The sequence below is a fragment of the Ambystoma mexicanum genome, chromosome 7q (assembly GCF_040938575.1).
Source record: "Ambystoma mexicanum isolate Mex_15411 chromosome 7q, UKY_AmexF1_1, whole genome shotgun sequence".
In the NCBI taxonomy this organism is placed as follows: Eukaryota; Metazoa; Chordata; class Amphibia; order Caudata; family Ambystomatidae; genus Ambystoma; species Ambystoma mexicanum.
This window is the reverse complement of record NC_090941.1, coordinates 1112856125-1112869503: the sequence shown is the minus strand read 5'-3', so window position 1 is coordinate 1112869503 and position 13379 is coordinate 1112856125. Positions and strand designations below refer to the sequence as shown.

The window sequence follows — 13379 nt, the reverse complement described above, 5'->3', positions numbered from 1 at the left end:
ACAAAGATTAATTTAACTACTGCACACGGACACTGAGCCAAGTTTAAACCGACAGCTGAGCCGAGCTTGCTGCCGGCGGCCCCACTCATCTCAGCGAGCACTCGGTGCTCTTCTGGCCCTTCAAGGGTCCGGATGTCATCAGGAGTCACAACACCATCTTTTAAAAGGAACCCGAGTCTTCTCCCACGTGGCCCCGCGTCTCTGGAATAGCTGACCTCGCTCCATGTGTCAAGGCCAGTCACTCAGCACCTCCAAGTCACCACTGAAACCCCACCCGGTGGCCGTTGCCCCCGCCACCTGCTGCCAGGCGGCCCCAGTACTCGATATAGCGCTGCCAGTGCTCCAAGGCGCAGGGACGCACTTTAGAGGGAGTGTACATAAGGTGTACATGGCACAGTATTACAGAACACCACGGGGGTTGGGGAGGGGCACTGCACACTACAATGCACATACATATGTATAAGGGATATTTGAAACAGCCTGTGAGACAAGCTACTTCATGGCGCTATATCTTAAAATTAGGGAAGTATAGAGACATATCAGAGGGAGTGGGGAAAAGGAGGGGGCAGGGTACAATCTGAGGGGAGCACCAAGGGGGCTGAAAACGGAGACTGTCAGGGCCTGATTCACTGAAGAGTTTTATGATGGCGGAATCCCATAGGAAAACACCCTACGAATCAGGCCATCAGTCTGTAAAACATAAAGACCTGTGAAGTAAAGTAATTTTTACAAGAATCATGTATAGTGAGCAGAGTGATCTGCCGTTCCTCATTCCTCCTTCTTGGGGGACCATCGTTTCTCCATGATATAGTGAGCCGAGTGATCTGCCGTTCCTCCTTCCTCCTTCCTGGGGGACCATCGTTTCTCCATGATATAGTGAGCAGAGTGATTTGAAGTTTCTCCATCTCGGGGCCTGCATGACCATTGTTTCTTAATGCTATAGTGAGCAGAGTGATCTGCAGTTTCTCCTTCCTGGGGCCTGGCTGACCATGGCTTCTCCATGCTATAGTGAGCAGAGTGATCAGCCCTTCTTCCTTTCTGGGGCCCGGGTGACCATGGCTCCTCCATGCTATAGTGAGCAAGCAGAGTGATCGGCCCTTCCTCCTTCCTAAGGCCTGGGTGACCATGGTTTTTCCATGCTACCGTGAGCAGAGTGATCTGCTCTTCCTCCTTCTTGGGGCCTGGGTGTCCATGCTATAGTGAGCAGAGTGATCTGCAGTTTCTCCTTCCTGGGGCCTGGGTGACAATGGCTTCTCCATGCTATAGTGAGCAGAGTGATCTGCCCTTCCTCCTTCCTAGGGCCTGGGTGACCATGGTATCTCCATGCTATAGTGAGCAGGGTGATCTGTAGTTTCTCCACCCTGGGGCCTGGCTGACTGTGGCTTCGCCATGCTATAGTGAGCAGAGTGATTTGCCCTTCCTCCTTCCTAAGGCCTGGGTGACCAAGGTTTCACCATGCTGTAGTGAGCAGAGTGATCTGCTCTTCCTCCTTCCTGGGGGCTGGATGACCATGCTTTCTCTATGCTATAGTGAGCCAAGTGATCTCCAGTTTCTCCATCCCGGGGCCTGGGTGACCATGGGTTCTCCATGTTATAGTGAGCCAAGTGTTCTGCAGTTTCCCCATCCTGGGGCCTTGGTGACCATGGTTTCTGCATACTATACTGAGCAGAGTGATCTGCCGTTAATCCTTCCTGGGGCCTGGGTGACCATGGGTCCTTGATGCTATAGTGAGTAGAGCAATCTGCAGTTTCTCCACCCTGGTGCCTTGCCATGACTCCTCCAAGAAATAGTGATCATAGTGATCTGCAGTTTCTCCACTCTGGGACCTGGCCATGGCTCCTCCAAGACATAGTGAGCAGAGTGATCTGCAGTTTCTCCATCCTGGGGCCTAGGTGCCCATGGTTTCCCCATGCTATAAAGAGCAGAGTGATTTGAAGTTTCTCCACCCTGGGGCCTGGCCATGGCGCCTCCAAGACATAGTGAGCAGAGTGATCTGCAGTTTCTCCATCCTGGGGCCTGGGTGACCATGTTTTCTCTATGCTATACTGAGCAGAGTGATTTGTCGTTCCTCCTTCCAGGGGACTTGGTGACCATGGTTTCTTCATGCTATAGTGAGCAGAGTGATATGCAGTTTCTCCACCATGGGGCCTGAGTGATCATGGGTTCTCCATGCTATAGTGAGAAGAGTGATCTGCAGTTCCTCCATCATGGGACATGGGTGAGCATGGTTTCTATGTGCTATAGTGAGCAGGGTGATATGCAGTTTATCCATCCTGGGGCCTGGCCATGGCTCCTCCAAGACCTAGTGAGCAGAGTGGTCTGCAGTTGCTCCCTTCTGGGGCCTGGCCACGGCTCCTCCATGACATAGTGAGCAGAGTGATATGCAGTTTCTCCATCCTGGGTCCTGACCATGGCTCAACCAAGATATAGGGAGCAGAGTGATCTGCTGTTACTCCTTTCTGGGGCTTGGGTGACCATGGTTACTCCATGCTATAGTGAGCCACGTGATCTGCAGGTTCTCCATTCTGGGGCCTAGGTGACCATGGTTTCTTTATGCTATACTGAGGAGAGTGACCTGCAGTTTCTCCATCCTGGGGCCTGGCCATGGCTCCTCTAAGACATAGTGAACAGAGTCGTCTGCAGTTTCTCTACCATGGGGCATGATGCCCACTGTCGCTCCATTAAATGTTGGGCAGAGTGATCTGCAGTCTCTCCACCATGGGGCAAGGTCCCATAGTGTTCTCATGATATGTTTACCAGAGTGATCACGGGCATTGATGCCAGCTGTTTGTGCATGGAATGGTCGGCAGAGTGATCTGCTCTGCAGTTTTTCCGTTCTGGGGCATGATGCCTACTGAGCTTTCTCCCTCATGGGGGGCATAGATGCCCACTGTTGGTGCATGCAGTGGTGGGCAGAGCGATCTGCCGTTTTTCCGTTATGGGGCATGGATGATCATGGTTTGTTTCTAATATTAACTAGGCTTTTTTATTAACTCAACACTTCAGTCATAACTCCTTTAACAACCCGAATGCGTGTGACTTTTTTTGTTTACACTGCAACTATGCACATGTACTCATGCTGTTCCTGCATTTATTTATTTATTTATTTGTCTGGTTCACTTTGCATGGTCTCTGGGCTCTCGGGCGTGTAATGGGAGCTGTAGGCCAACGCATCTGGGGGGCCACAGTGCCACCGCTGTCTTATAACCTGCCGCGTGCTCTAAAAGCGCACATTAATTACATTATAAATGAACAGCTGCAGTGCACATAACCCAAGATGGGCCGCTCGGCACGCGCGTTCGTGCCATGCAGACCCCGACTCCTGCTGCAATTGTCCTTTGTTTTCAGAGATTAGATGCGGGTTCAAGGCCCTGGTGTCAGATGTATGGATCTGTGGGGATCATCCCATTCCATGCACATCCTGCAGCCCCTCTCTCCTGCACCTGATGATGTATAATGAAGGCCTTTATAGGTCACATAAAGGCCCGTTATTGTTTTCCCTTCTTTCTTTTCATCATCTTGATGCCGCTGTCCAATGAAGACGTCTATGGGACTTTGGAAAGCTAATGCATCGTACCATTTTAGTTATTTAAGCAATAGAACCCTAGGCGGGGGAAGGGGGAGGCATTATCAGACCGTTAATGCCCCCACCTCCAAGGGTTCTATCGCAATAAGTACCCCAGCACGTTGTACCGGGATACTGAAAGTATTTTTCTCGAGTTGAGAAAAGGCGTGTGAACTGTCAATTTGAGAAAAAAAATCAATAAAAATGCTCACCAAGGATCCAGGAGAAGTGACTATCCGTAGTCCCTTTCCATGGCAGCCATTTGCGAGTTCCCGGCACCAGCCAGGGACAACGCAGTATAAGGTAAGTGGGGAAGGTTTGGGAGGGATTAAATGGGAGGCGGGGCAGGGGAAAGGGGAGCCCACATATATCTGATTTCCACCAAGGGAAGATGGCGGACTCAAGCTCTTAGGGTAAGGACCCCCATTCCAAGCCTCCTCATTGGCTGGGTGGCCGCCACTTTCCCCGCACTGAGTACTCATTTTAATTATTACCATAAAAGGTATCAAAATGCAGGGTTTTGTGAGGCAGGACTTTCATACGCCCATCTCTAGAACCTCCCCATTGCACGGCCCTCAGTGTGTGATAGCGGGTCCCGGTAGGGAATGGGGTTGGGTCTTCATGCTTCGAAGTTTCCACCTCGACATTCCAGTAACCTACGTAGACATGTGTCTGTTTTTTTTTTATTGGGATTTCCTCAAACCATCCTCTACATTCATAGTGGACAGCTGATGAAAGCATAATACAAGTTAAAAACCCCACCTGCCTCAAACACCAAGGGCACTTCACTCAATAGAGCTCGGCCACAACACATTTCTCAGTCACAATGTTGTATTCAGCTGCTGTCATCGTATTCGATCTTTCTTTTCGATTTATAGAATCCGAGAGGGAAAGGTTGAATTTCAGAATCAGTTTTAAGTCTGGTAAGAGAGAGCTTTAGCTCTCAGGGTGGAACGGAGGATAGCACAGGGGCAACGACCACGCAGAGCAACAGAGGTTCAAATCCCGGATCCATGCTTAAAAACCGAACTCAGGTACCGTATTAGGTGCGTTATAGAAAAACGATTAAATAAATAAATAAACCCCAACACCGTGTTCTGGGCTCTCCTGGCCTGACCACCACAGAGATCCTTTCACTGCTAAGTGGATTTACTTCATAAAAAAGAAAAGCAGATGCTGGCTCACACACTACAGAGGGGCTTAATCCCCCCCTAAGAAGCCTTTAAGATGGGCTGCGTTGCTAAGCCTTCATACTTACCATCAAAGGCACTCAAAGGTAACGTGAACTGCGCCCCTATTCTTGCTTAAGGGGTCTCTCAATGATCTCCAGCCTGGCCTGGAATGGAAAGCGGCTCAGCCAAGGCTATTTTTGGGGGAGGGCAGATCTAGGCCTGCTTGGCCCACATTTAGTCGGGTCGGCTATTCCCCTGCCTCAGCCCTTTATTTAGCAACTGTTGTCTTTTGGGTGGGGGCACAGGGGTGGGACATGGAGGGGCAGCCACAGGACCCACACTGTGGGCGATCGTCCTTCATAGGGGCACTGACAAGCAGGCTTCATCTGTCTGTCTCTGGAAATGTCTCTCTTTACCTCTCGCTTTCTACCTGTCTCTCTTTCTTTTTGTGTCCATCATTCTTTCCATCTGTCTCTCCATCTGCACATATACCATAGACTAAGGGCCTCAGTCCAAGTTTTGCGGTGTGATAAAAGTCTGGCGGCAATTACGTTACCGCCATATTTCTTATGGTAACAGAGTTATTACCTGTTTTATTGCACAGTGAAACCCCACAGTTGTGTGTGTGGGGGGGCAGGGGGTGTGGTGGTGGGGAGGTGGAGGTACTTCAGGCCAAGTGCTGAGAGAAATCCTATACGCCAAAAAGCATTCCTCCTTCTACCCTCATCCATCCATTGGCACACTAAAGACAAACTCTTTAATTCTCCATCCTACCTTCTCTCCATCCACACGTTCATCCGCCCATCTGTTCATCACCTGCTCATCAGTTTATTCACCGTTGCATCTGGCCATTTCCCCATTCACCTGCCTACCCACCCATCACTGTTATGTTATGTTACTTGGCATTTATATGGTGCCTTATATATCATTGGTATGACCTCAAAGCGCTGGTAGGTTCAATGACCTCGGGAACGGTAGTTCAGGTCAGTAGCGAGAGATAGTGTTGCATGGTGCGTGGGTGCACCGGATATGTGTGCAGCTGGTGTAGTTGTTGGATGATAGCTGCTTCCTAGCGATAGGTGTGCTGCTGTGGATATCAGTTGGATGTGTGCAGTCTGGTGGGTGGACACCCAGACTGGGTTCTGTCTGTGTTCGGCCTGGGGAACGCCTATGTGAACAGCTGGCCGGATTGTGCTCAGCTAGCAGCGTTTTATTAGGGTGATGAGGTGTTCATGGGGTCGTATTCGTATGTGAACAGCTAGGCCGAATTATCAGGGCTACAGCTGTGTTCTAGTTGAATGATGGTGTATAGTAGAGAGCATACATAGTGGTGTGATAAGGTGGTTTATCTGTAAAGCACCTGAGACCAGGCACGTGAACAGGACGATGGGGAAGTGCATGGCGACATATAGATATATAGCGACAGGGGGCGATACATGTATCAATGGGGATACCGATATACAGATATTTAGCATATAAAAGGGGTTACAGATATGACAACAACACGGGGAACAGGTGCAGAGAGATACAGACTTTTAGTGCGAATTCATAGTTGCTTTGCCATACTATGTAGAGGTGATACAGTTTTAAGATGTAAAATGCAACACAGTGAAGCTTTAGGGCACACTCAACAGCACTCGACCATAATATCTAGATGCAGGATTCAACACAGTGAAGCTTTTGGAGGATGTTCAATGTTGATTGGCTATAATATCTAGATGCGGAATGGAACACTCTCCATTCACCTGCATATCCACCCATCACTCTCTATTCACCTGCATATCCACCCATCACTCTCCCCATTCACATGCCTATCCCCCCATCACTCTCTATTCACCTGCATATCCACCCATCAATCTCCATTCACCTGCATATCCACCCATCACTCTCCATTCACCTGCATATCCACCCATCAATCTCCATTCACCTGCATATCCACTCATCACTCTCCATTCACCTGCATATCCATCCATCACTCTCCATTCACCTGCCTATCCACCCATCACTCTCTATTCACTTGCCTATCCATCCATCACTCTCCCCATTCACCTGCATATCCACCCATCACTCTCCATTCACCTGCATATCCACCCATCAATCTCCATTCACCTGCATATCCATCCATCACTCTCCATTCACCTGCATATCCACCCATCAATCTCCATTCACCTGCATATCCACCCATCACTCTCCATTCACCTTCCTATACACCCATCTCTCTCCTTCACCTGGCTAGTATCCACCCACCTATCACCATTTTTCAGTCCATCTTCAGTTATCCGCACCTCTGCCTCTCTGCCTCACCAATGCTGGGGTACTTATCGAGGAGGAACACACTCATGAATGAGAGGCGGAACTGGATACTGTGCTTATGCACTGCTCACCCTTCAAGACCTTGCTTTCGACCCTCTCTTCCAACAGTCCTCACCCCCGATGCTGAAAACTATGTCTAGAAGCCTTTGGACATCAGACCTTCCTCTCAAGCCACACACCTCAGTGCATAGACCACTGGCCTTTCTCTCAGCCCAACCTGGGGTGTAATTTTATGGGGGAGAAGGGTGTTTTCTCCCCCAACTTTCGTGGCACACCATTTCCATTTTGACCCAATCATTTGGTAGGGGCCCCTTTCCTTTAGATGTCACGTCCCCCCAACGTTTTCAGCAAAATTACTCCACTGCAGGCCACACTCTTGTGCTTTAGAACATTGAAGCGTCTCTTGTGCTTGATGGAATTACCAATAAAGATCTCAGACCAAATAACCGGACAGACTCAGAATATATGTCAAAGCACTACTTTATTCTCAGTTCAATAAAGCAGGGCGAACTGACGAACAACGGACTGATGCTCGCACACTCACACACAAACATGAATATACAGAGGTTATATATCCCAATATGTGTCATCTATGATGTCATCCTATGTGGAAAACTACAAAACCTATTGAGAGGAAGGATTGGTTAAGGGAACATATATGCCTATGGTATACATAGGGGTTAGTACATCATTGTCTGTCTCTTATCTGTAAGACACACCTCAAACTACCTCTAAATACATATTATACTGATTGCGGATTGGTCTACACAACATTTTATAGCAGGTTGCCCCATAGACCCACTGATTGGTTGGCATTCTCACCCAACCTTGGACTTTCGGCTCGGCTAGCAGCACGTAAGCGAAGCATAATCCAGGTGCTTGAATCACATCAGGTTACTCCCCACTTTCCCAATTAGTCCATCATCTTTCATCAGTCTGGCCATAAGCCAAAGTGTACCCATCTGTAGTTGACCTTGTAGCCTGCTCTCTGTTCTGGGACATTCAAGGGAGTGTAAGCACATCACTACCTTCATCCGAAGCTTAATGAACAGCCCTTGTTTGCGACTTCTGTTTCACGTTTGAAGAGACCACACATTTGTCCATTTCACCTCTTATTTACTACTATTTAATTTTCGTATACTGGGTGTTCTTGCATCTCTTGGCCTCTAGAGACTTGCTCACTCCATCTTATATAGACCTTATCCATTGTTAATTGGAGGAGAGCACCGGGGAGGGGAAGGGAGAGGAAACGCGGGTGTGAAAAGCATTTCACGCCCTCATTCATGCAGGAAGAGTCGCGCTGGGACCCGATTTCGGGATTTCAAAATCGTGTCCCGGCACAAACCGGGACCGTAGCCACCCACCCTTGCAAACCCAGGACAGGGTTTGTAAAATTAAAAAACTCCCGGGACCCCAGTACAGAGGGCGATTTCCCAGGTCTGTCCCGGGAAAACCAGAACGTCTGGCCATCTACCAGGGTAGGCACGCTGAGCTACAGGAACAGAGAGGCCAACCAACACTACTATCCGCTGTTTGGCAAGGCCGCTTTTATTGGGCCGCCTACCATGCTCTGCCCATGGAGCGCACCAGAAGAGAGGTAGGTCAGCGTATTCTTATTGTGACCCGGATGGACCGGTGCAGTGAAATGCAAGCAACTTATAATGGATGGAGACTGAACTGGGATAGGTTGCCCGTGCTCTCCCCAGCCTGGATATTGCGCCAGGTGGCCTCCAGCTTATTGGCAGCAGGGAGGCAGCTGCTTCACTCTTCTGGGGTACTCCTTACCACCCATTATTTTGTCTCTGTAGCGTCGATAATACACACTGGGGAAGTTGGTCTCCAGGTGCCTCAACTGGTACCAACCCACACATCTACTGGTTACAACAATCAAACACGCCACCTATTGTAGGGGGGCGAGGAAGCAAGCTCCTTGTCACACACTGCACAACAGAACTTGGTGACCGTTGCAAGATTACTAATTCCCAGGCCAGCCACGCAGTGATGAACCCGGCCTCTCCACACAACGTTATGCAACACACATGCCCCTCCCTCTCTCTTTCGACCTCTCTCTCCCTCTGGCTTGCTGGACCTCTCCCTCTCTCTGGCGTTCTCTCTGGCCCTTGCTCGCTTAACCTCTCTCTCTCTCTCTCTCGCTCTGATTCTCTCTCTCTCTCTCTCTCTCTCTCTCTCTCTCACACTCTCTCACACTCTCTTTATTCCATGTCCAGGGCTCTCGACCTACTTCCGTTCAGTGCTAGGACTCTGTCTTGATAACTTCCTGCCCACATAGTGTCTACACTGTTGTCTACCACATCTCTCCTCTCTCCTCTATCTCTCTCTCTGTGTTTCTTTCCCTATCTCCCTCCCTCTCAGTATTCATGTCTCTCTCTCCCTCTTTCGCTTGCTCTCTCTCTCTCTCTTTCTCTCTCTCCATATTTTTCTCTCTCTCTCCCCCTCTCTCTGTTTCTCCATGTCGCTCTCTCCCTTTCTCTGTCGCTCTCGCTTGCTCTCTCTCTCTTTCTCTCTCTCCATATTTCTCTCTCTCTCCCTCTCTCTCTGTGTCTCCATGTTTCTCCCTGTCCCTGTCGCTCTCGCTTGCTATCTCTCTCTTTCTCTCTTTCCATGTTTCTCTCCCTCTCTCCCGCCCTCTCAGTCTTCATGTCTCTCTCTCCCTGTCTCTGTCGCTCTCGCTTGCGCTCTCTCTCTTCCACTTGCCTTTTCTCTCCCTTTCTCTTTATCTCTGTCTCCATGTTTCTCTCTCTCCCTCTCTCTGTCTCTCTCTGTCTTTGCCTCTCTGTCTCACTGTCTCTCTCTCTCTCTCTCTCTCTCTCTCTCTCCATGCCTCTCTCTCGCTCTCTCCATGTCTCTCTCTCACTGTCTCTGTCACCTTCTCTCTCTCTCCTCACTATCCATGCCTCTCTCTACCTGTCTCTTTCTCTCGCTTGCTCTCTCTCTTTCTCTCTCTCTCGCTCGCCCTTTCTCACTCCTCCTGTTTTGCCCTCTCCATGTTTCTATCTATCCCTGTCTATCCCCCCTGTCTCTCTCTCTCTGTCTCCGTGTCACTCTCTCCCTGTCTCTCTCTATTCCACTTACCCTTTCTCTCTCTCTCGCTCTCTCTCACTCTCCATCCTGTCTCTGTGAACATGTCTCTCGTTCTCTATATCCCTATCGCTCTTGCGTGTGCTCCCTCTCTCTCTCTCTCGCTTGTCCTCACTCCCTGTCTCGCTTCCTCCATATTTCTCTCTCTCTGTCTCCATGTCTTTCTCTCTCTCTCACTCTCTGTACATGTCTCTCACTCCCTATCGCTCTCGCGTGCGCCACCTCTTTCTCTGTCTCCATGTCTTTCTCTCTCCCTCTCTCACTCTCTCTCCTCTCTCTCTGTACATATCTCTCACTCCCTATCTCCCTGTCGCTCTCGTGTGCGCTTCCTCTCTCGCTTACCCTCTCCCTCTGTCTCACTTCCTCCATGTGTCTATCTCTCCCTCTCTCTCTCTTTCTCTCTCTGTACATGTCTCTCGCTCCCTGTCTTTCTCTCTTTCTCTTCCACTTGCCCTTTCTCTCCCTCTCCCTCTCTCTCTCCATGTCTCTCTATCCCTGTCTTTCTCTCTCTTTCTCTTCCGCTTGCCCTTTCTCTCCCTCTCCTTCTCTCTCTCCATGTCTCTCTATCCCTGTCTTTCTCTCTCTTCCTCTTCCGCTTGCCCTTTCTCTCCCTCTCCTTCTCTCTCTCCATGTCTCTCTATCCCTGTCTTTCTCTCTCTTCCTCTTCCGCTTGCCCTTTCTCTCCCTCTCCTTCTCTCTCTGTCCATGTCTCTCTATCCCTGTCTTTCTCTCTTTCTCTTCCGCTTGCCCTTTCTCTCCCTCTCCCTCTCTCTGTCCATGTCTCTCTATCCCTGTCTTTCTCTCTCTTTCTCTTCCGCTTGCCCTTTCTCTCCCTCTCCTTCTCTCTCTCCATGTCTCTCTATCCCTGTCTTTCTCTCTTTCTCTTCCGCTTGCCCTTTCTCTCCCTCTCCCTCTCTCTGTCCATGTCTCTCTATCCCTGTCTTTCTCTCTTTCTCTTCCGCTTGCCCTTTCTCTCCCTCTCCCTCTCTCTGTCCATGTCTCTCTATCCCTGTCTTTCTCTCTCTTTCTCTTCCGCTTGCCCTTTCTCTCCCTCTCCCTCTCTCTGTCCATGTCTCTCTATCCCTGTCTTTCTCTCTCTTTCTCTTCCGCTTGCCCTTTCTCTCCCTCTCCCTCTCTCTGTCCATGTCTCTCTATCCCTGTCTTTCTCTCTCTTTCTCTTCCGCTTGCCCTTCCTCTCCCTCTCTCTCTCCATGTCTCTCTATCCCTGTCTTTCTCTCTCTTCCTCTTCCGCTTGCCCTTTCTCTCCCTCTCCGTCTCTCTGTCCATGTCTCTCTATCCCTGTCTTTCTCTCTCTTTCTCTTCCGCTTGCCCTTTCTCTCCCTCTCCTTCTCTCTCTCCATGTCTCTCTATCCCTGTCTTTCTCTCTCTTCCTCTTCCGCTTGCCCTTTCTCTCCCTCTCCTTCTCTCTGTCCATGTCTCTCTATCCCTGTCTTTCTCTCTTTCTCTTCCGCTTGCCCTTTCTCTCCCTCTCCCTCTCTCTGTCCATGTCTCTCTATCCCTGTCTTTCTCTCTCTTTCTCTTCCGCTTGCCCTTTCTCTCCCTCTCCCTCTCTCTGTCCATGTCTCTCTATCCCTGTCTTTCTCTCTCTTTCTCTTCCGCTTGCCCTTTCTCTCCCTCTCCCTCTCTCTGTCCATGTCTCTCTATCCCTGTCTTTCTCTCTCTTCCTCTTCCGCTTGCCCTTTCTCTCCCTCTCCCTCTCTCTCTCCATGTCTCTCTATCCCTGTCTTTCTCTCTTTCTCTTCCGCTTGCCCTTTCTCTCCCTCTCCGTCTCTCTGTCCATGTCTCTCTATCCCTGTCTTTCTCTTCCGCTTGCCCTTTCTCTCCCTCTCTCTGTCCATGTCTCTCTATCCCTGTCTTTCTCTCTCTTTCTCTTCCGCTTGCCCTTTCTCTCCCTCTCCCCCTCTCTGTCCATGTCTCTCTATCCCTGTCTTTCTCTTACTTTCTCTTCCGCTTGCCCTTTCTCTCCCTCTCCCTCTCTCTGTCCATGTCTCTCTATCCCTGTCTTTCTCTCTCTTTCTCTTCCGCTTGCCCTTTCTCTCCCTCTCCCTCTCTCTGTCCATGTCTCTCTATCCCTGTCTTTCTCTCTCTTTCTCTTCCGCTTGCCCTTTCTCTCTCTCTCCCCCTCTCTGTCCATGTCTCTCTATCCCTGTCTTTCTCTCTCTCTCGCTTCCTCCATGTTCCTATCTCTCCCTCTCTCTGTCCATGTCTCTCTATCCCTGTCTTTCTCTCTTTCTCTTCCACTTGCCCTTTCTCTCCCTCTCCCTCTCTCTCTCCATGTCTCTCTATCCCTGTCTTTCTCTCTCTTTCTCTTCCGCTTGCCCTTTCTCTCCCTCTCCCTCTCTCTGTCCATGTCTCTCTATCCCTGTCTTTCTCTCTCTTTCTCTTCTGCTTGCCCTTTCTCTCCCTCTCCTTCTCTCTCTCCATGTCTCTCTATCCCTGTCTTTCTCTCTCTTTCTCTTCCGCTTGCCCTTTCTCTCTCTCTCCCTCTCTCTGTCCATGTCTCTCTATCCCTGTCTTTCTCTCTCTTTCTCTTCCGCTTGCCCTTTCTCTCCCTCTCCCTCTCTCTCCATGTCTCTCTATCCCTGTCTTTCTCTCTCTTTCTCTTCCGCTTGCCCTTTCTCACCCTCTCCCTATCTCTCTCCATGTCTCTCTATCCCTGTCTTTCTCTCTCTTTCTCTTCCGCTTGCCCTTTCTCTCCCTCTCCCTCTCTCTGTCCATGTCTCTCTATCCCTGTCTTTCTCTCTCTTTCTCTTCTGCTTGCCCTTTCTCTCCCTCTCCCTCTCTCTCCATGTCTCTCTATCCCTGTCTTTCTCTCTCTTTCTCTTCCGCTTGCCCTTTCTCTCCCTCTCCCTATCTCTCTCCATGTCTCTCTATCCCTGTCTTTCTCTCTCTTCCTCTTCCGCTTGCCCTTTCTCTCCCTCTCCCTCTCTCTCTCCATGTCTCTCTATCCCTGTCTTTCTCTCTTTCTCTTCCGCTTGCCCTTTCTCTCCCTCTCCGTCTCTCTGTCCATGTCTCTCTATCCCTGTCTTTCTCTCTCTTTCTCTTCCGCTTGCCCTTTCTCTCCCTCTCTCTGTCCATGTCTCTCTATCCCTGTCTTTCTCTCTCTTTCTCTTCCGCTTGCCCTTTCTCTCCCTCTCCCCCTCTCTGTCCATGTCTCTCTATCCCTGTCTTTCTCTTACTTTCTCTTCCGCTTGCCCTTTCTCTCCCTC

At 49.9% G+C, this 13379-nt stretch overlaps 1 protein-coding gene across 1 annotated transcript in view; it reads left to right on the top strand.

The window, feature by feature from the left end:
• Window positions 1–13379, top strand: part of DCHS1 (dachsous cadherin-related 1) — a 489760-nt gene that overhangs the window by 159750 nt on the left and 316631 nt on the right. The window lies entirely within an intron of this gene.